Below are 23273 nucleotides of genomic sequence, written 5' to 3'. Positions count from 1 at the left end.
CTTTGTTACCAATGCTTTAAAACCTGTCAGTTAGTAATGACCTCATGTATGAATTGGCTGAGAATGTGGGTTCTGGAGTTAGACCACCTGAATTCAAATCCCCATTTTGTTACTTGCTGGGTGGCCTTGAGCAGGTTACTCAACACCTGCCTCAGTTTGTTTACTATAAATCAGGGATGATAATAATCTTTTACCAACAATTCCTTGGATAGGATTTTTTTTAAAAGAACAGGCATTTAGCAAATATTCAGTAGGTATTAGTTCATTGCTATTATATATACCTGGCACATGTTAAAACATTAATATGTATGCATGCATACATATGTGTACCCATATCAATATTTATTATGATTTTCTATTAAAGCATTGTGTTGTGTGATGCACTAATTTTATATTAGCTGTATTTTATATATTATTCTATATTGGATTAGCTATTCAGACACCGTTAGTTCAAGTAATAAAGTACAAATAGTCAAAGGATAGCCACATCTAAGTGTCTTACTCTCCAAGTTCTGCATGTTCAACTTGAGGAAAGTCTAATACCAATAGTTTCTTCTATTGTTTATTACAAGTCCCTGAAGATTGCTTCCAAAAAACCTCAGTTTCCCTAGGAAATGCAAGAACCTACATGAGCAAATGCTATCTTTATTGTAACTATTCACATTGCTTAAAGCTCCTCTTTGTTGGCACAAAAAACCAAGCAAACTCTGCTCAGGTCAAAGTATGAGCCATAGGCTCAGAGAAACCTCTGGAGTTAAAAGGGGAAAAAAGTGGTGGTTTCGAGTACACTCAATGAGAATAATCAAAGTAAACGCTTCAATTTTCCACCAAATGTTTACTAAGTATACTCTCTAAAGCTTCCCATTATTCCTTAATAGATGGCCATTTGAATAATGATTTTACTATAAAGATTTTCCTACAATGAAGTTTATAACTGTAATACGGTCTCTCTCCCCAGTGAATAGAACAATAGCACATATTATTGAGCTATTCTATGGATGTTTCCTCAGAGAATCTTCCTATTCAATTTGATCTCCAACCTCTCTTGATGTCAAAATGTAAAGAAAAAAAGTGTTACCCAATTCTATGGGCAATTAAGATTTTAATAAGAAAACTTAAATAAGAAATCATTTTTTTTTTTGTAGTATACACATGTGGAAAAGACAATTTTCCCTGACAGAAAATGAAACCAGCCTGATAGAAGCAAACCCAAAGTGCCCTTTATCTCCAGTTGGTTCTTCACAAAATGTTTGGTACACAATAAGTACTAAATAAATGAGTCAGAACTCTGGAACTGGAATTAAAAAAAAGCCCATGCTATCAAACATATTTGTTTCTCCTCAGGGTCCAGTTCATTGCCTGGTTAATTCTTCTCAGAAATCAATTCATCAAACATGCTAATGACTGACTCCTCCCCCCCCCCCTTTCTTAAATGCTATTTGTATTGTAGCAGGTTTTACTAAATGTATACTGTCAGAGGTGGGGTAGCAGGGTGGACAAAAGTCCAAGCTCTGGAGTCAATTCACATCCATCCTGGAGCTGTAAGCTTGAAGATGCCATTTAGTTTCAACCTCCTTAAGTAAGAAGTGGGCAAAGTAATGGGACAGACCACACAGAGAACTTAGCTACAGTACCACAACCAGTAGAAAATATGTGAGTTGCAGAAATTCAGAAAATAGGAGGTAATCTGAAGCAGTGGGACATTTTTAGGCTTTACAAAAACTTCTAAGGAGACTCTTCAGAAGTTTGTTTGGACAGTCACAGTTAATATGGCCTCAAAAATATTCTAATACACGATTTCTCACCTGGTGCCCATTTTTTATTACATCAGAGATGTAGAAGTCTGTCATGTATTCACCAACATTTATGAAGCATTTACTGTGTGTCAAACATTTTGCAATGTACTAACTAGAGATATAAAAACGAGTAAGACAAGGAACAGATAATTTGCAATTCGGTAAGATAAATGCTTTGGGATCCTACATCCTCTCTTCCTGCTTAAGCAGCTTTATTCACTAAGAGAGTTGCCTGGAACAATTTGCTTAGACTAATGTGGACATTTTTTTGTAGTTCCTTTAGGGCTGACTTTACCTTTTAAATAAAAATATAAATGAGTTTCTTTTCATTTTTCCAAACTGACTAAAGCTTTTCTAACCTATCCCCAGGTTGCTGTTGGTTATGTCTCATTCTGATTAAAAAAAAAAAAAAAAAAAGAGGGGGGTGAGGAAAGGGTCTCCTCCACTCAGTGCTCTCTAGATTTACTCACAAGTATCCCTGGGGATACTGCCAGCAACTAAATCCCCAAATCTGCCCTAAGGATCCTTTTCTCCTTCTGAGGTCTTTCCTGGGGCTCCCCACCTACGCTGTAGCCTCACTCTCAACGGATCTGAGCATCATGTCCAAAATGCTTTCAGTCCCCCAGATGCATATCTGCTCCAGACAGATTTCTTTATGCTTTGGTCAGCTATAGGTAGAGCCACTATGCTGTCAGTCTCCTCTTTTAACCTCTTTTAACATCAGCATGTCTTCAACTTTTGTTAACCTGCTAGAATAGGCTCAATACCCATTTGGGGATTGCTGTGTAACTTAAACCCAACTGAGTTAATTGTGTGACTGGCTGAGCATCCTTGTCCCCTGGAAAGCACCCTGAGCTGCTCATCTGCCTCCAGAATAGCCTTAGGTGGGATGTAAAATGGGAGAAAAGCACTAAGTAATTGCATATGAACTGATGCCTAACTTTCTCCTCCCTTCTCATTGTCTCAGTAGCTCCCTGAGTATCTTTTGGTGCCAAACTTTGCCACTGCTAGTGTCAAATCCTTTGCAACAAATTACCCTAAGTTTAGGAGAATACTTTTGCATTAAGAGCAGAAGTCTGCTGAGGCACCCCAATGAAATTGCATCAGGCTGCTTGTTAGGTTTGTTAGTTGTTCTGTGGCATATCATCTCATGCTCTCTTACGGATAATCCGAGAGCGATGTTCGCTTCTCAGTTGTAAGATCAAAGAAAGGTTGCCTCTCATCACTTTAGACAATTCAACTTTGTATAGCACCCCAGTGTTGGAGTTTAACATTTACCGGTAGTGTACCTTGGGTAAATAGATGCTTTGCAACTTCAGCCGGTTGTAGTGGGGGAGATGGCAGTGTGGAGCAGGGGGGTGGAAGATTTCTTCCAAAATTTCAGGTGGTCAAATGTCAGCTTCACATTTCATGTTCATCCTCCTGGGTAACCTGAGGGCACCAGATTCCATTCATTTCCTTCTGCTCCAAGCCCAGAAGCCTATGTTAGCAGGGACTACAGAATGGATATTATCTAAACTCTCAGTGAATCACAGCTGACAGTGCTGCTATTTCTAAGCCACAGCATCACTCTTTGAACAAAATGCAAGCGCTGTGTCTTTTCAACCTGTTCTTCAACAGCGGAAGCAGCAGGATTCCGGCACTGTATAATAACTGTCAGAAACAATTTCTGCTCTGTAAGTGAGGTGAAGCAAAATGTCAAAATATTTGAATACATTTCATTGAGGATATCTTCTTTTAAATTAGTGAAGGCTAGAGAAGAAGAATCCCATTCTCTCGAATAATAAATATGCATGGAACCAAGGAGCCACGTGCATTCTAATAAAGCTGAGTCCTGGCTTGTTAATGCATTATAGGTCCACAACAATAAAACGCAATAATTACTAGTTAAAGAGATGCCAGTGTTGGCCTTTTACCAACATCCCTGAACATTTAATTCACGATAAATTTAGTAAGGCTGGAGCTGGCCTGTTAATTAACCTATTTTCTGCCATCCCTGGCGTGGAGGAAGCAATCATGGGATCCAAGAAGCCACACTCGCAGTACGCAAGCCTCGTTGGCTGGACACTGCATTTTGAAGTTAGGAGTTTCGCCATAGGGCCCTTGCTAGTGTTAACACACACGTGAAAACTTGTGGAGAAAGGGGAAGGAAATATCTGACTGCGCAAATACAAAAAAAAAAAAAATGCTAGATAATGTATACACTGAGTGGTGAGGTTAAAGGATTTTTTCGAACAAAATATTAAGGCAAGGAAAGAGCTAAGAAAGGAACTAAGAATCCTTGGGGACTAGATTAGGATGATGGGCTGAGGGGACATGATTTTCTTCTCTTTTTAGTTAAAACCCATTCAGATGACAGAAAAGATATAGACATGCTGTATTGCTGGTAAACCGGAAAGGGTATCATTTTCTGCAAGAAATTATGACATTTCTGGACTATAGAAAGGATAAGACTAGCCAGAGCACACAGCACTATACAAACCCAGGAGAAAACTACCTGAACTTCTATTTCTCTACAACCACTATCACCAGCCAGTAAACCCACAGGAAGAGGACAAAGAGTTTCTGTAAAATTATCATGATTTTTCCTTTTATTTTATAATAATTTACTTATTTATTTATATTTTACATCATTGTTCATTTTGGTACGATGTTTGCTTTCTTTTCTCAGGAGTAGTCCCCATAGATCTGTGTGGATCACACTACTAAAATGGAACTACCATATGACCCAGCAATTCCACTATTAGGGATCTACCCAAAGGACACAAAAGGATTTTTCTTTCTTTCTTTCTCTTTTTATTAAAGCTTGCTCTCCAACATATAGGCTAGCTCTCCCCTAACTCATTCTCTCAAGCTGAACAACAGGGGCAGCGACAGTTGGCACCAAGCTCAGAGTTAATAATTATACAATGAGGAAAGTGTCAATGCCAAGGAGTGCTCTCACTGGGGTGCAGGACCAGAGGGCACACTCAACTCCATGGTAGATATAGGGTGGGAGGCAAAGACATTATGTCTTGGACAGTGATACCTACTTATGTTGCCAATTGAGAGGGCAGATCAGAGTAAAGGCACAAAGCAAACAGGCTGATGGAGATGCCTCCTCTCCTCACCGAGGGGGAAAGCATGATGGACAGGCAGGGAACCTGCTCCAATTCTGTATGTTAATCTTCTTCTCATTATTAATAAAATGAATGGGCAAGTAAGGATTATCAGACATTGGGTGAAAACTAACAGTGTAAAAGAAAAGAACCAAGTGGACCAGCAGAATGATTGGAAATGGAGGTAATTCAGAAAACTCAAGGAAACCTTGAATTAGCTCTAATTAATATCCTCAATGAAATTCAAATGGTATTGATCCATAAAACAGGGTATACTGCTATGGAAAAGGAACAATTAGAAAATCAAGGATTCTTGGAGATTAAAATTTTGATCATTAGAATTTAAAAAATTAACAGAAGGCTGAATGAGAAAAATAACATAGAATAAGGTACTATTGAAGTGGAAGAAATTACACTAAGGGAATCGCTTAATAATAAAAGAATAAAATGACAAGCTATTTTCAGAAATGAGTTTGGGCACATGGGCATTAATACTTGAGTTCCAATTTCCTCCTATGTGGTTGTTTTGTGGGAGAAAGTCTGAGTGAAATGAAGAAATACCAGAAGTCAGCGAAAAAAATTTCCCTGATATAAGGAATGAAACTTCATGTTGAAAGAGTCCAGTGAATAGTAAAGAAATTGAATGGGGTAAGACCCATTACTCATTTCCAAATGAAATATCTGAGCAAGGATATTTCAACATTGGAATATATTTTAATGAAAGTTAATACTTTATATAAAAACTAAAAGCTGAATACAGTCAGAATATATGTACATACTCACCATTACATACATTATCTGGGCAACTGAGATAAGAAAAGTCATTATTAGATAAAATTAATAGTAAATAAACCTAAGAAGATTTCAACCTTAGAGATAATAGGAAAAAGCAAATTAAGACAATTGTTCAATATGAAAGTTTGAGGATGAAGGAACAGGTACCCTGATCATTGTTGCTGGAAGTATAAAATGGAAACTCTTTTAGAAAGTGGGGTTTGACATATCTATCCAGACTTAAAATTCTGAGATATTTCAAGATCAAGTATCTTTATAGGTATCTATAGCAGAGAAATACTTGTGGGTGTGCATGAATCAATGGAGAGGTTGTTGCCATATAATTATAAAAGAAGAAAAGAGGTTAAGTTGTTAAAAGTAGAGATACATGCAAAACAAATGATGACATATAACTGATAACAAATAGGATAAGGCTGTAAAATAATTGAAATACTGTTTTTTGCATTAAAGAAATATTTATGCATACAGAACTGGGGTATAGGCCAGAGGTGCGGGGGTGGGAGGATTCACCAGAGCAGAACAGGCAGATAGAGGAAGTACATTGCTGAGGGGAGCAGCAGGTGAGACAGGAGAGGTCTGCTGTGCCATGTAGGTCACCCCCCTGGCTGGGGATCCAACTCATGCTGCTGTGGCTGTGGATAGCTTCATGATGCTTTAACCCTTTATGGCACCAGGTAGGGCCCAATTCTTTGCATTATTTGGAAGGAAAGTAATGTGTCATTTGAAATGGAAGTAGCAAAACCCTAGGGTGGGGCATTCAGAGCTTGGCCTCTGCTTCCTGTATCTATACACAACTCCCAGCTGACTGCAGAGCCATGCCATGCTAGCGTCAGGCTTTGTGTCTCTAAAGTCTGGGTACAGAGGCCCCATATCAGCCATAACAACATTCTTTTCCTAATTCAAAAACCTAAAAAAGCATTTCTTTTTCTTATGATTTCTGCTTCTCAAAGAAACTAAAGCTAATAGAATTAAAGTTTATTAAAATTTTCTGTAGAAAGTCTATATCTTAAGAATTCTATTGTAATTGAATTCAGTGCCATAGTATCTTCTATGAAGGTCAGTCAGCTGCTAGGAGGGATGAGAGTGTAACAGGTATGATTTGCTGTGTAAGAAGAAATTTTCTCTCCTTTGCTAAACTTTTTTTAGCTGCTGCATTTTCCCCTTGGTTTCAGAAAACTTAATCCTGTTATAGTGGAGCATTTCCATCTTAAATTTTAGCACCTTTTGGATAATCAGTCTGGTCCAGAAAATCTTGCCATTCTACTCCCCGTGTTGTTACATTATTATTGAAGTCCCTGTCAAGTTCAGAGCTGAACTTTTTAGGTTCCTCTCCCCTGGAGAGCCAATGAATCTGGATTCCCATTCGAAAATGGGGGAAGGGTGGATGTAGGAAGGGGTCCCTCTTCCCATTCTTGCTGGCTCTGTGTGGGTGGTGCTCTCTGATACGGACCATGGGGAGCTGACTGATGTGGGCACTTGTCTTAGATGTCCTGCTCAGCTCCCTCGTGTGAGTGATCTTGGAGGGTGCTGCCTCTTCTTTCTGCACCCCCGACAAGGTCTACTCACAACTTTTGCTGTTAGGGTCTCCATATCCCCACTGGATGGCTTTGAGACTGTTCCTCTTAGGCTGTCTGTGCTTCAGACTAAAGTCTGTGCCAGATGCTAACACGGATACCAGGCTGGGACATTTCAGGAACAATCTTTGCACTAGTTTTCCAGGTAGCTCTTCAATGTCCCTGTTGTTTTTTGTTTGTCTGGAAGCAGGAATGTGTTGTATGCTTTGTCAGAGATTAAAACCGAATGAAATGTGGTGTCCATTTTATTTATTCAGTATTATTTCAAACTCAGAAGTTCAGAAGAGATCATCTTGTGTACTCTGAAAGAGGGACAACATACATCGCTAGTATCATTCTTCTCAAACGGTGTCCCCCATCCTGCTTGCCCTGTCCCCACTCTCTTACCCACCACAGCCTGCATACTGTGAATGACAGAGTGTGCTTTCTTAAATTTAGAGTCTAAAAAAATGAAATATCAGATTATTTTTCAACTATGAATGCTCTCTACGGTCACCTGTGTTCTTTTGTACTGTAAGCCAATGTTACCTTAAAAAAAAAATTCTATATTTAAGTGGAAGAAAAAAAAAAACAGATGGAGGAAGGTCCTGTTGGCAGTCTAGAACAACAGGATGGGTAGGTTCCTTGATCTAATTATATCATCTCTGTGAGAAAGTGACACTAAAATAAATTCAATAAATGAGAGTTGAGAAGTATAATGAGAGACTTGCATCATTAAAATGTTGTTCTAAGTAAAACCTGGTAGAAATCTTTAGTTTTGCCAGTTCCTTAGGTGACCCAAGTTAGATTGGTATGAAACTGTTGACAACGATCTCCATGATAGAACAATAAGAGATGGTATAATGAGACGCACACAGCCAATTCCAGGGGCATTGTGAAGTCCGGCACTTGGTTGTCTGCTTGCTCAGGGTTGGAGAAGCATCAAGGAGAAGAGAGAAGAAGCTCAGATTAGCCTGGATGCAGATAAACTGCCACATCTTTGGAAGCCTGACTGTGTTCACTGTCATCAGGCTGTGAGGGATTTGCTAGGATCTTCATCATGAGCTACTTTTCTCATTTTGCTTTAGTTAGAATGTGCATCTGAACCTTAATCTCCCAAAGATACGGATATTGGTTCTTGTGAGGGGACTGAAAGGAATCTTAAATCTTACTATAGTTTATGACCCTCCAAAGCTCAATTCTACTCAACAGAATCTTCTTCGTATTTAATTCTTTTCATTGAGGAGAAATTTAATCTAATCTAAATTTTAATTGATTAATTAATTACAAGAATTTAATTTAAATTCATTGATTTAATTAAGATCTTCTCCTTTGGGGAATGGCAAAGAAGAAAAGGTTGAGAAACATCCAAAGTGATCTGACAGGCATGTACACTTTACCACGTTTTTTTTTTAAGGTTTATTTATTTATGCATACAGAACTGGGGTATAGGCCAGAGGTGCAGGGGCGGTGAAAGGACTCACCAGAGACAGAGTGGGGAGCAGAACAGATGGATGAAGTACACTGCTGAGGGGAGCAGCAGGTGAGAAAGAAGAGGTCTCTGTGTCATGTGGGTTGCCTCTGGGGTGGGAGATTGAACTTGTGTTGAAGGGGCTATGATTTGCTTTGCAGTACTGCTCTTTAACCAGGAAGGGCCCAACTTCCCCACATATTTAAACAGGAATCACCTATGGCAGACTAGCAGCAGCCTGAGTCCTCTTTCCCCCAGCCATCAGCACACTGGCATCAGCACGGGAGCAACTGCATTTGAGAGAGAACTGAGAACTTGATTATTGGCATCTCCACAGGGAAGTGAGACAGAGATCATGGAAAAGGTAAGAAATACTGATAAACCAGTTCCATCTGGAGTGATATTGTGGGGAGAGAAAACCCATGGTTTTCCAGCCCAGGCTCCCAGGAATTTGCTGGCTCCTAACCCACTGCAAATTGGGTGACTATCTTATGCCATGAAGAACACTGATTGCTGCAAGGGTGTGGAGCTGATATCCTGGGGTTCTGGCTGCTAGTTTCTTGGTCCCAAGAAATACTAGCTCTGGCCCTCCCTGGTGGCGCAGCGGGTTAAAGCACAGCACTGAAAAGCCAAAGCCACTTCCACATGAGTTCAATTCCCGCCTGTCCTGGAGGTGACCATATGGCGTGGCAGACCTCTCCTGACCCACCCGCTGCTCCCCTCTGCAGTGTACTTCATCGATCTGCCTGTTCTGCTCCCTACTCTGTCTCTGGTGAAGCTTCTCACCGCCCCTGAGCCTCTGGTCTGTACCCCAGTTCTGTATGCACAAATAAATCTTTTTTTAAAAAGAAAGAAAGAAAGAAAGAAAGAAATATTAGCTCCTCTCCACCTGTGCATGGAGCCCCTGGACTGCTTGGCTATGACTTAATCTGCCTATGGTTCAGGCCTACAGTCCCCTGGACACTGCTTGTGCCTGAGCTTCAGGGGACAGACACTGCCAGAGAAACCTGCTGCCATTAGAACCAGTTGCAGTGTAGGATTTCTGGGAGTCTAACTTGGGTGGATTCTGTCTTGATCTGCCTTGACCAGAGAGTTATTGCAGGAAATCGAAGGAGATATTAAAAACATACCTGAATGAATGAAATCCACATGTGAGCTGTGCGAACCTCTGAGATACAGTAAAGCAGTACTAAGAGAGATGTTTACAGCAATAAAGGCCCATATCATGAAATAAAAAAAATCTTAAAAAAAAAATCTTATGTAAATGATCTATGACCTTTCCCTTTGCAGCACTAGAAAAAGAACAGACACAACCAAAAGCTAGTAGAAGGGAGGAAATTATAAAAATAAAAATGGAAATAAATAAAACAGAAATTTAAAAAGACAGTTCGGAAGATCAGTGAAAGCAGGAACTGGTTCTTAGAAAAGACAAACAAAATAGAAAGATCTATAGCTAAGCTTACCACAACAAAAGAGAAGACTGATAAATAGAATCACAAATGAAAGGGGAGAAGTTACATGAGGCATCAGAGAAATATGATCTGATTGTTTTTATAAAAGTCATCCTATACTGAAAAATGATTTTAGGGAGGCGATACTGTTTAGGAAAGTAATTTCTGTGAGCCAAGCAAGATATGCAGATTGCTTGGATAAGGGCAATAGCAGTGCAGATAGGGAGAAGAAGACAAACTTGGGACAGATTGTTACAGAGAGTAGATAAAACTTGAGGGACTAGATACCAGGGATAAAATAAAAAGATGATTCTGGTCCCTCCCTGGTGGTGCAACGGGTTAAAGCACAGCACTATGAAATTCTCCAAAGCCACTGAAGCATGAGTTCGATCCCCGGCCAGGGAGCTGACCCACATGGGATGGCAGACTTCTAACATGTCTGCTGCTCCCTTTAGCAGTGTATTTCAGACGATCTGCCTTTCTGCTCCCAACTCTGTCTCTGGTGACTCCTCTTACTCCCCACACCTCTGGCCTGTACTCCAGATCTATAAGCATAAATAAATTAATCTTAAAAATTTGATTTCTAAGTGTTTACATTCATCAACAAGTGAAAGGATTATTGAATCATTTCTTGAGATAGGGAAGGAAGAACTAAAATATAAAGTGATGAACAGAATTAAGTTTGTTGTAGTGTGTTACACTTGAGATGCCTTATGGCAAGTGGAGAGGCAAATGGCATCTCTATGTCTGTGGTGGCTAAGGCAAGTATGTTGCTTTCTCTGCTCAAAATAGCTTCCACCCTTTCTTCAGCAATTTCCTACATGCTCTTCAAGTGTCAGTTCAAATGTACCTCTCTGGGAAGTTAGCGTTTCTCTCCCCTAGGGTATATTTCAGTCCTGATCATGGGGAGAAGTAGACGGTTTCAAGAGGAATTTAAGAAGTGAAGATCAGTGGGATCTCATGACTACTTGTTATGAGGGCAGGCAGGTGTCACAGAGATGCCTGGGTTCTGGCTTATGAACCCATGTGAATGTGCCACTCAATCAGCTCGAGGACACTAGAGGCCGACAAGGTTTACAAGGATGAAAGGGGAAACATAGGTAGCATTTTTAAATGTTGAATTTGAGTTATGTATGAGATAATCATCTGGAGATGAGGAGTGGGCAGGTGGCCATTGAGAGGTGCCCAGGAGAAAGGTCATGGTTGAAGGTATAATATTCAGAGTCATTGACTACAAGCATAGTATTTGGGGCATGGAAAGAAATGAGATCCCAAGGGTAAGAGAAAACTTAGGAGAATAGAGCCCAACACTAGGCATGGAGGAGCTCAACATGAAAGCTTGGTTAAAAGAAAGTAGGTATAACGTGGGGATTGGAGAAAGAGCATGCAGGGCACTAGTTCATCACACTGAGTCTAGCAGGCAATAACAAGCTGTACAGTAAGAAATAATCTAATAAAAAAAATCCAAAGTGAACAAACAAAAAACAAAAGAAGAAAAAGAAAAGAAAAGAAGAATGCACTTTTAAAAAGGAAAAAAAAGAAACCATAAAAGAAATGGGTTAGGACTCCAGCTAAACACTACCGGAAGGGCACAAATCTAAACAGGCACATTGTAAAATCGCGTTGCTACGTGTCAGATTAGGGCAGCGAGGAACAGGGAGCAACTATTATAGGTCCAGGCAGGCAAGGTTCACAGTCTTTTCCATCTTGGAGCAAAATCAGTCTGTGAAAGAGGTCAATTCATAGAGGAGCACAGAGGCCGGTGAGAGACAAAGAGAAATTCCCACCTGTCAACATCGTCCTGAAAGTCAATGGGACCTTTGGGTTTCCAGGAGCCAATACATGCACCTCACACTGTGGGACTTCCTGTTATTTGCACCTGAAAAAGATCCCTTCAGTCAGATGCTTGTGAGCTGTGATCTCCATCTTCATCTTGTCTATTGAGAAATGACTTTTTTTTTTTTTGAGCAATATGATGCTTACCGATGATCACTAATAATTTTGGTCTTTGATCTGTAGTATCAGAGAAAGACCATACATATCCAATATTCTTATCTCTTTTGTTATCTCTTTCATTGCATTTACTTATTTTTTTTTTTTTACCTTAGGCTGGCAACCCTTCTTATTGATTTATAAATAAACATCTGTGACATTTATGTTACCTAATACAGATGAATACAAATAGGACTCAGACTTTACCCTATGTTGGAGAGAAAGTTTTAAAGCAAAGTTAGCTAGATGTTTTTACTTTAGAAAAATGCGCTGAAATAATGAATTGGGAGAGCTGCCCACACTCAGTGCTTGTTACTGTCTGCTACAAAATTTAAAATATCCCAGATTCTAGGTTTCATTTAGGTAAATATTTATAGTTAGCTTCAAGAGGAATGAAGAAGGCAACTTGAAAGATCACTTTTACTGCTTTGAGAACTCAAGGTAATTTTCCAAGTGGTGAGTGGAAGGGAAAAGAGCCTCTTACCCAATTAGACAAGAGGCCACACTATACTTTGGAATTAAAATTACCCACACATGTGTGAGGATCCCAGGAGAGCCTCCTTTATATCATTAAAGAGGCTCTGGAGCTATTGAAATGACTAAGAGGGTAACAGTCTTAATGGCACAACAAAGAAATGATTAAGATTATGTAGAAGCCAGTAGATCTGATATCCCTTCAAGTGGTGTAGATTTTTAATGAGGCAGAAGAATGGTTTTCATTACCTGGTTTATTTTCCAATTCAAGTGATTCGTGTATTGTACAGCATAGAAGAGTTTTTCAGCTGTATGAATTTTCTTTTATCTTCTTTCATTGCTAGTTTATGTTTGGTTTGGTTTTATACAAGACTATCTTAGGTGAAAACAACACAATATATTAACAGCGCCTCATAACTCCTCTAGATAATTGAGCCAGAGGAGAGTGATTTGGGAAATGATGGTAAGTAACAGAGGGAGAAGTAAGCCTCTTTTTTCTAAAATTTGTCAGTGTTGGATATAAGAGTATTATTTTCCTAACCAAAACCAAACAAAAACAACTATAAAGCAATTATGTGATTGGCTTATTCTTTTTATAGCCTAATTTCTATTTCTTGTCAACTAAACTTTTTAACCTTCTGAAATTTTAGGTGCAAAACTAAAGTGTAGATCAATGTTTAGATCTCATCTATATAGGGTGACTCATTGGTTAGTAGATACATAATGCAATACATAATACATAATGCAATTCTAAATTTTCTCTCTGACAGCTAAGAATTTGGATTCCTTTCTGCTATTCTAAGAGTAGAATGGGATCTTAGAGTTTAATATCACTTTTGTGGATAGTATGAAAGAATCTTAGAAAGTTCAAGAGAAAGAATTGTTTTGTTCTCCATGCTTTGCATTTGTTTTGTGTTTTTTAAGTTAAATGATTTTTACTGAAGTAGCCTTTGCTCACAGCACTTCAGAAATTTTATGGGTATAGATTCATACTTTTTTAAAAAAAGATTTATTTATTTATGCATACAGAACTGGGGGACAGGCCAGAGGTCTAGGGACAATGAGAGGATTCACCAGAGACAGAGTGGGGAGCAGAACAGGACAACTGATGAAGTACACTGCTGAAGGGAGCAGCGTGCAGGCCAGTAAATGTCTGCCACACTATGTGGTCACCCCCAGGGCGGGGATTGGACTCAAGCTGAAGTGGCTTTAGCTTCTTAGTGCTGTGTTTTAACCCACTGAACCACAAGGGAGGGCCCAGATTCATAAATTTATAAAGGTATGTTATCACAACCAAAGTCCCTCTATTCTTCTAAGTCCCTCTATTCTCCACCATGGTTCACTGGGCCCTCACCCCTTCATTCTTACCACCATCACTCTCTGCCACCTTCCTTTCCAGTAACCTCAGTTCTGCAATAAGCTTTCCAGAGCTTGTTTTGTCTGTTTCGTTTTTGAAAGTCCATATATGCATATAATCATCCAATATTTGTCTTTTCCCTGTCTTTCACCTAGTATAAACACAATCGGTTCCACCCATGTTGCTGCAAGTGGCAAGAGCTTATCTTTTTTAGTTGAGTGGTGTTCCATTCTGGGTATATACCAAATCTTCTTTATCTATTCACCTTTCTTCGGACACTTAATTTGTCTCCATAGCTTAGCTATTGTAAATAGTGTTGCTGCAAACATAAGAGTTCATCTCTCCCTTCAAATTGGTGTTTTTTGCATATTTGAATCAATCCCAAGAAATAGAAATGCTGGATTATCTAAAAAAATAGGCAGATCTACTTTTAATATTTTGAGAAGCCTTCATACTGTTTCCCACGGGGACTGAAGCACTCTACATTCCCACCAACAGTGTACAAGTGTTTCTTTTCCTGCACATGTTGGCCAATAATTGTTTCTGGTCTTTCTACTATGGGGCATTTTGACAGGAGTGACATAAGTTCTCATCCATGGTTTTAATTTGCCTTTCCCTGATAATAAGTACTAATGAGATTTTTTTTTCTTTGTGCATATTGATGTTCGGTATGTCTTCTCTGGAAAAATTCTACTTAACTCTTCTGCTCACTTTTTGTCTGGGGTCTTTTATTTTTGAGTTGTACAAGTTGTAGATTTTGGAATTTAATGCACTGTCAAATATATGACATAAAAATATTTTCTCCCACTCAGTACAGTATCTTTTTTAAAAAAGATTTATTTATGCATAGATAGCTGGGGTACAGGTCAGAGGTGCAGGGGGTGAGAGGACTCACCAGAGACAGAGTAGGGAGCAGAATAGGTAGACTGACAAAGTAAACTGCTGAGGGGAGCAGCGGGCAGGCCAGGAGAGATCTGCTGCACCATGTGGGTCACCTCCCTTGCCAGGAATTGAACTCATGCTGCAGTGGCTGCAATAGCTTCATAGTGCTGTTGCTCCACCAGGGAGGGCCCATTTTATCTTAATGATAGTTCCTTTCACTAAAAGCAGGTTTTCATTCGAATGTAGTTCTATTTGTTTATTTTTGCTCTTGATTCCCTTGTTGTTGGATTTGAGCTCCCAAAGATATAATTGACGCCAACATCATGGAGCTCTGCTCCTCTTGACAGTTCCCTTTCTTTCAAGTCTTTGGAACCTTTCTTGGAATGATCTGAACCAAATCTTAAATCTCCTCAGAAAGAACTCCCTGTCTACATAGATTTAATGAACCACCTGTCCAGCTACCCTCTAACTGGCCATCATAGCCTCCTGTTTGCCTTTTTCTGGTACCCCTCATTGTCTGAACACTTACTCATTTATCTGTTTACACCACTTCAGTACTATTATATTTCCCCCCGCCTGTGAATGCAGGGATTGTATATCTTATTTATTCTTATTTTCCTGGAGTATAGAATTATGCTTGGGACATAGAATATGCTCAGTAAATGCTCTGGTTGACAAGCATTTACCTGTTGAAAATGTTTTCAAAGACTAGGACAAGAGTAAAAGAACTATTTATATTGTATTGTTCAAATGACTTATGTGATCTCAGGCAATCAATTATAACCCTTCTTTATTTGGTTATTTACTCTGTAAAATGCAAATAATAACATTCATATTTATGAATATGAAAATTTTAAAGATACCCAAGAATATAAAGTTTTCTGCAGCACAAATATATAGTAAACAAAATAGGCATGGATACCAACTCTAAAGCATGATTGATTATTTCTACCTCTCCTTCACAACAGCTTCTAAGGACCCTAAGTTTTGGCCTGATTAAGTAAATCAGAGTAAAGTGTGAGAAGGAAATTGAAGTGGAAAGCAGGTTAATGGAATTTAAACTGTAGGTATCGTGTTTTACTCATTGAGGAGAAAAAAAAGACCAGAAAAAGAAAGTGAAGAGAAGGACAGGAGTTGGAAGATTGTCCTGGTTGAAGTTGAGAACCAGCTGTGGAGAGCTGGCAGGAAGCGAAGACGCAGCATCAGCTCTGACAGGATGAGATGTGCATGGAGGATGGGGACATGGTATGGATAGAGACAGAGGAGTTGAAAAAGGTGTGCTGGATTAGCTGTCCTTTTTTGGAATTTTCAGGAGATGACAGTAAAGGCTTAATTAATTTTCAATTAGTTATTGGGCTACCAGTTTGTTTCCTTTACTGAAACCCACAATCCCTATTCTGAGACTGGCCTTGGGGAGATAATAGACCTGACTTGATTGGGGTGAGAAAGGAATGTGCCCATGTCATCAGCCAGCCCTGCACACCTTGCAGATTGCACTCCCCATAGATTGAAGTGGGAGATGTCTCAAGTACAGCATCTTGCCTCCTGAAAGAAAGGGTCGACAGTGACATAAACCTAAAATAATTCAAGTTTCCAGTGTGGAAGACACCCAGTTAGGAGCCTGGAGAACTTTATTAGCTTGCCCATATTTATAGGATTTTATTGGCGTTTACCCGGCTCCAGAAGAGACTTATGAAATAATGTGTTCCAGCTTCTAACGAAGTTAAAAATCCTTGCTTTTGGACCCTCCCTGGCACAGCGAGTTAAAAGCACAGCACTAAGAACCTAAAGTCACTTCAGCATGAGTTCAATCCTCGCCCAGGAGGTGATCCACATGGTGCAGCAGGTCTCTCTGGACCCACTGGCTGTTCCATTCTGCAGTGTACTTTGCCAGTCGGCCTTTCTGCTCCCCTCTCTGTCTCTGGTGAATCCTCTCACCGGCCCTGCACTTCTGGCCTGTACCCCAGCTCTGTATGCATAAATAAATAAATCTTAAAAAAAAAAATCCTTGCTCTTGGCACTGGAAATCGGTGACAAATCTGGCTTTGGGAACAACATGGAAGTGTATTCTTTCTTCTGAAATGAAATGTTGAACCAGCTCAGTGGTTTCCAAACACTAGTTTGAGATCCAAACCAGTTATACTGTTATCATTTGGTCAGTGGCATATTAAAAAAAATATATATAAAATGTCAATCTATTTCATTATATATTTGGTACTGGGAGCTTGCTAAGTGGCTTTTCTTGGAAATGACTATTTTTCATTGTAAAAATAACTTATGACATCAGGATGCTATAGGTGGTTGTTACTTTTGAAGAAAAAAATTATCTTGGCTTATCAATATAAAGAGTTTATAACCTTTTGTCAGTTCATTGACATCTGTGAATTCATTGAATTAGATTATTTTGAAAGTCCCTTCTAGTGAAAATTTCAAACAAGGAGGATAGTTACAAACTCAACACTTGAAGAGTCTGGTAAAGTAGTTAAATATCAAATGAGGCTTGATATGCTGTTTGTAACAGTCCAACTATAACATTCACGAGCTGCACTGCTTTCTAAAAACCATCACTCTTCTCAAAAAATAATAGCCATATAATATGTGACTGCTGGTCGCTATGTTGAAAACTGCTCAATTAATTACTAACAATTTTTTTTCAGTTCTAACAGTCTGCATTTCAAAAATATCTTAGCATGTAATTATGTTTACAATTTCATTCATTAGCTAGCATGACAATGAAATTATGTTGTGGTCTATCAGTGCTTCTTGTCATCTTGGAGACTGATAACAAGAACATGTCTATATGCTATTTTATGAAGGCTTTTTGTTGGGGCAAGAGACAGAGAGTTAAGGCCTGTTCAGAGTGTATGAAAAAACATCTGTGAACTTATGTTCTAAAGGTTTCGCAGCACATGATTGAACAGCAGGACTAGTAGGTTTCATTCTTTACATTTTTATTTTATTGTTTCCTCATGAATATGCTAATACATTCCTACAAAATCAATAAAATAAGCAGCCAGGCTATCATCTGTGTCATAAAACCCTAAATTCAAGAATTGAAAGCAACTACTCTAATACTTTCTAATTTGGGGAATAACAAGGCAGACTTTTTCACATTTCTGGAAGTTCTAGCTTTGTGGATTTTCAACTTTATGAACTATTGGAAAGTATCCTTTTCTGTAATATAATTTTAATTCACCTTCCTTTCTCAGAGGGAAAGAAAAGAATCAGCTACAAAAGAAATTATCTCCTGGAGGTATGTATAATGAGAAGACACAACATCAATCTACCTAAATTTTTGTTTTCACATGTGATTGTAGATGGGCTACAATAAAGAGCTTCCAGACATGATGGGCATCCAGCACTTTGTTGCTGGTTACTAAAAAGTCCAGTAAGGGGAGGAAGAGGGGTTGATGAGATGGAGTGTGATTTGAAGTTAGCACTGCTCATCAGGACCAAACAGCACAGGAGATAAATAAGTCTCATGTTAGAAGTGATGACCCCCTCGGAGAGGGAATTACTGCCAGGTCATTGTCACCAGTTGGAGAGTTGAATATGAGGGCCAAATTTCCCTGGCATGTCACTGCCTTTCCTACTACTCCAAATCAATCGCTAAGCAAATGTTGCCCTTAGCCATATTTTGTAAGTCTCAGTCTCTTCTAGTGTTCAGTCTCTACTGTAAAGACATTATCTTTAAAATTTTATCTTGTTCCATCCCAAATGCCCAAAATAGATGACTCGATTAAGAATATGTGATATATATATACACAATGGAACACCACAGAGCAATCAAAAAAGATAAACTCGTGTCACTGACAGTAACATGAATGGAGCTACAAGGTGTCAAACTTAGTGAAATAAGCCAGAAGGAAAAAGAAAAATACGCAATTGTTTCATTTATAGAAGGAATGTGGGAATCAAATAAGGCGTCAGGGCAAAAAAATAACAATAATAATAAATAAAAATCAAAACGAGAAGGCAACCATAAGTAAGAGACATTCTGCAAGGGAGGGGTAGAAAAGAGATCAAAACAGGGAGAGAAGAGCACAAGGCAATATAGTAAAGGTTCATGGGTGAATTGGTAGTGGGAATTTTATGGGGAATACACAATGATGTAAAAGGTATAAATAAAAATATATATATATCAAAATTTTTTTAGCTTGTTCCTATGCTGTTTAACACACTTTATGAAACTGAGCTTCTAAGGAAAGCTCTCTGCGGCCATGTCAATCTTCCCCCCAGGCCCCACTTTGTGTTCCTATTATTTGTAACCATACCCATTGGTTTATATATAACTCAGGTTTATGTATATTCTTAGATCTGAACCAACTTTGCTTTGGAGTTACAAAGCATGGGAATACTTTTTGATTTTTCTCTGACCTTGTAGAAGTCAGGCGTTTGTCACTTAATGCCACTTGCCCCCACGCAGAAAGAAAGTTCATTGGAATAACCCATGAGCTTCTGTTTTTGTGGAGAATGAGTAGAAAGAGGATTCCATGATGGACTATATCTAAGAAACACTAATTAAATTATTTCAGACAATTTTTCCTGAAAGGTTTCTCAGAATATGAGTTTGCAAGAAGCTGCTTAAGTGGGAGTTCCAGAACCAATGTTACTTTAGAATTCTTTTTTAATTTGAGAAATTTGCTTTGGAAACCTCTAGTCTTATAGCAATGATAGTGAAATACTAGAAAATTGCCAGAGAATTTGGACAAATAGCCACATTTGTATCCTTTCTCTTCACTGTGAGTGATTAACAGTTCTTCCAGGAAACCCAGGAGTCTACATTTTAAAATTGAAGTAACAATGCATTATAACATTATGTGAGTTTTAGGCATGCATCTTTCAAAATCAGCATTTACATATACTACATTAAGTTCACCATTGAAAGTCCAATCTGGTCCTTCAGATTTTTTTTTTTATTTCTTTTTTCTATTTCTCAAACTTTTAGTTGAATAAGAATTATCTGGGATTTTGTTAAAATGTAGATTTGATTCCATTGGTTTGAAGTGGAACTCTAGATTCTGCCCGACCAGTAGTTCCATGAGTGAATCAGCTGCTCCTGATCTGATACCTACACATGTGGAAAAGCCTCGAGGATTCTGACCAACCAGTGTTCTCCTCTCCATTACTATAGCAAACTTCACTGTCTTCCGAGGTTTCTGTCACTTTCAATTCATGAGCGAGTGAGTGTTGCCTTATTGTTTGTAATTAAGTTCAGAGTCATACTTTCCCTCATTGCTTATTCTACCACCTGAGAGGTAAGACAGCAAATATGTCAAAATTTATCAGATGTTCTTGTTCTAACTTAGCATGATAGTCCAGATAGTTGCAGTTTTCCTAACTCATTATTCTAGCTTTCATCTGTGTTAGGTTTTGTTCTGTCTCACATATTGCATGTTTACTATTTCCTTTTGGTCCATTGTTATCATACATTTGACATCTGTATGTGTTATAAGCCCCATAAGCATTATTGTTATCATCTGTAACAGCAAATTGTCTTTTAAAAAATTAAGAATAGACAAAATAAGCTTTGATGTATATTCTTATATTTACTGTTTCTGACCTTCTTGCTTCTGTGCAGATTCATATTTCCATGGGGCATTATTTCCTTTCATCCAAAAGCACTTCCTTTGGCATTTCTTATAAAATCCTATGACTAAGTGAATCTGCTGCTCTAGAATTTGCTTGACTTTTATTATTTAAAATTGTCTTTGTTTTACCTTTACATTTTTCCCCTTTTACAGCTACCCTTTAATTTTTTTAAAAAATAAGTACAGATTCATAGGAAGTTCAGAAGCATATATATAGGGCAGCCCTGTTCAGCCTCTCTCAATGCATCTTCATTTATGAATGTTATGTCTCTGGATATATCTGGGACTCCAAGTTAATGAATGTTAGTCCATTTGCTGTCCTACAAGTGACTGGGGTTCTGTTGATTTTAAAAAACATTTTCTTTTCAGTTTAAATAATTTCTATTGATTTGTATTTAAGGTCACAGATTCAAAGTGTTCCACAGTGTCCAATTTGTTGTTAAGCCTATCCACTGATTTTTTTTAAGTCTTCAAAATTGAATTCCTCAGTTCTAAAATTTTCCTTTGGTGTTAAAAAAATAGTTTTGTTACTTTTTTTGCAATAACTCTTGCCTATCTCCATGATATCTCCCTATCCTGTAAATTCTTTGGTATATTTACAGGAGTTGTTTTAAAGTCTGCTAATTTCAATCTGTTGGACATTCCTTTGTAAGGTAATGTAGTTCATGAATTCCTATTTATTTGCAACTATCATAGTTTTGCATTGTCTTCTGGACATCATGTATAATAAGCAGTAAAAATTGACAAAAAGTGTTTTGATTTGTTCCACTTAGTTACCAGCATATACAAACCCTTTCTTCCATCTGCCAGTCAGGCTGAGGCCAATTATTCAGATTTCTCCAAGGGTGGAGCTGAGCAGGGGCCAGTTTGCAGCTTTAGTTGGATGGAGATCACCTGTGATTCCCCCACCCCCAATCTTTTGTGCCCCCTCTGTGGTTTAGATCACAACAGTGCTGACCTTGGTTAACCTTTGAATTTATCTCTGGCAAGACCCAAGAATCCAAGTATAAGGCTACATAATTTCCCTCTGATTTCCAGTTCTTTCTGTATTGAATTTATTTGCATAATTTGGGGGTAGGATTAGGGATGGAAGAAAAGAATTGTCAGACAATTTGCCTTTGGCTCTCTTCCAGATTTTAATCTTCCAGCCCAGATTGTACCTGCAAAGTCTCTTCATCTGTGTGGAGTTTATGCAGCTTTTCCATCTCTCCCCTGCAGAACAGACAGCTACCCCTGGAGATGGATACATTCATAGCTCTTTCTCACTTATGTTTTGAGGAGAATCCTGCCTCATTAAACAAGAGGTAGAATTCAGTTGCATCTTCTCCCTTGCTAGCCCCATTGACAACTCTATTTTTAATTTTTCCAGGTGTTACTGTTGTTAGAATGGAAACAAAGGAATTTTGCTACCTTCTTCATCCTAAAGTAATCACAAAACAAGCAAATGCTCACTGTACTTTCTATTTGAAATAGGTTAACCTAGAATATGCTCAATTGCAAAGTATATAATTATTAGTAGCAAACTTCTAATATAAGTATTAAGTGATGGTTTTCCTTGACTTCCAGTTAATTGTTGAAACCCTTCCTCAGCATATAAATTATTTTGGAGCTATTGAATATCTACCGCTGCCATTGATTTTGTGTGTGCTACTTGGCTACTCCAACTGTAGTAGCCATTTTTACGAATGCATTAACAGTTTTCCAAAGAACTCCTCGATCCCATCCCTTTATCATTCTTCCCTTGCTTATTTTATGTAACAAAAGTAACAGGAGAAATGGCTGCAGTTATGATGGAATTTCACCCCAATGCTATCTCCTGTGACTACCACACACCTTTAATGTCTTCTTGTCATTTTTAGCAAAAGGTAAATATCTCTTTTCCCAAAGGTTCCCAGATGGAAATGATGACAATTCATGTCATTGAAATTAATTTATAATTCCTTCTCTTGGCAACTCTTTAACAATAATCTAGGTGACCTCTAATTTAAAACTTTCATGGTTGTTTTCTGAAAGAAGTTGTAGCTCTATTTAAGTATACATTGAATGAAATTTAAACCTATTTTTAAAAAGTTAATTTAAAATGACTTGTGACATTGCTGTTTGAATTATATTCATCATTGTTATCTTACATTTAAATTGACTATTTATGTTAATATCATTCAAATTTCTGCATAATAGGAAAAGGAATTTAAAATGGAAATCAAACCTAGGGATATATATTGACAATTGCTACAAACAGCAAACACTACGAATTCTCTATGACAATGAGATAGAGATTAGGTTTCTTTTCCTATCTCTTCTATCAGAGTCCCCTTCTGATTATTGAACCACACTTGCAATTCTTTGTCCTTATACTTTTGTACAGTCTATGTTCCACTGAGGGCAAAAGAAGACATGACTGAGGAGACGAAGGCTTTGTGGCTGCTTGGTACTCATAGTCGGGACAATGAGCAAGACTCGTTCGAGGTCTTTTGCTCTCTCCTCCATTCTCCCTCCATCCAAATCTTTCTTTCTCCTTGTGTTTTTCATATCAGTTGCCTTCTAAGAATAGTTGTACATTTACATAAGACCAAAGAATTCATGAACATCAGCTTCAGCTTTTCTCTTTGACAGACATTGCCTTTATCACAACCAAAGCATCCTACTTAAAATTATTAAAAGGAGCTTGAGTTGCTTGCTAAGTACTTTGTCAAATGTAAATATAAATTCTGTGAGTACTATATACCAGGCTGTAGTATTAGTTGAATACAAGGTTAGAAGGATTATCACACAAATCAAGACATTTCTTTCCAAAATAATTGATGGTATATGCC

The sequence above is a fragment of the Condylura cristata genome, unplaced genomic scaffold, assembly GCF_000260355.1.
Source record: "Condylura cristata isolate star-nosed mole 26May11 unplaced genomic scaffold, ConCri1.0 scaffold00001, whole genome shotgun sequence".
Taxonomy (NCBI): Eukaryota; Metazoa; Chordata; class Mammalia; order Eulipotyphla; family Talpidae; genus Condylura; species Condylura cristata.
This window is presented reverse-complemented; position numbering follows the sequence as displayed.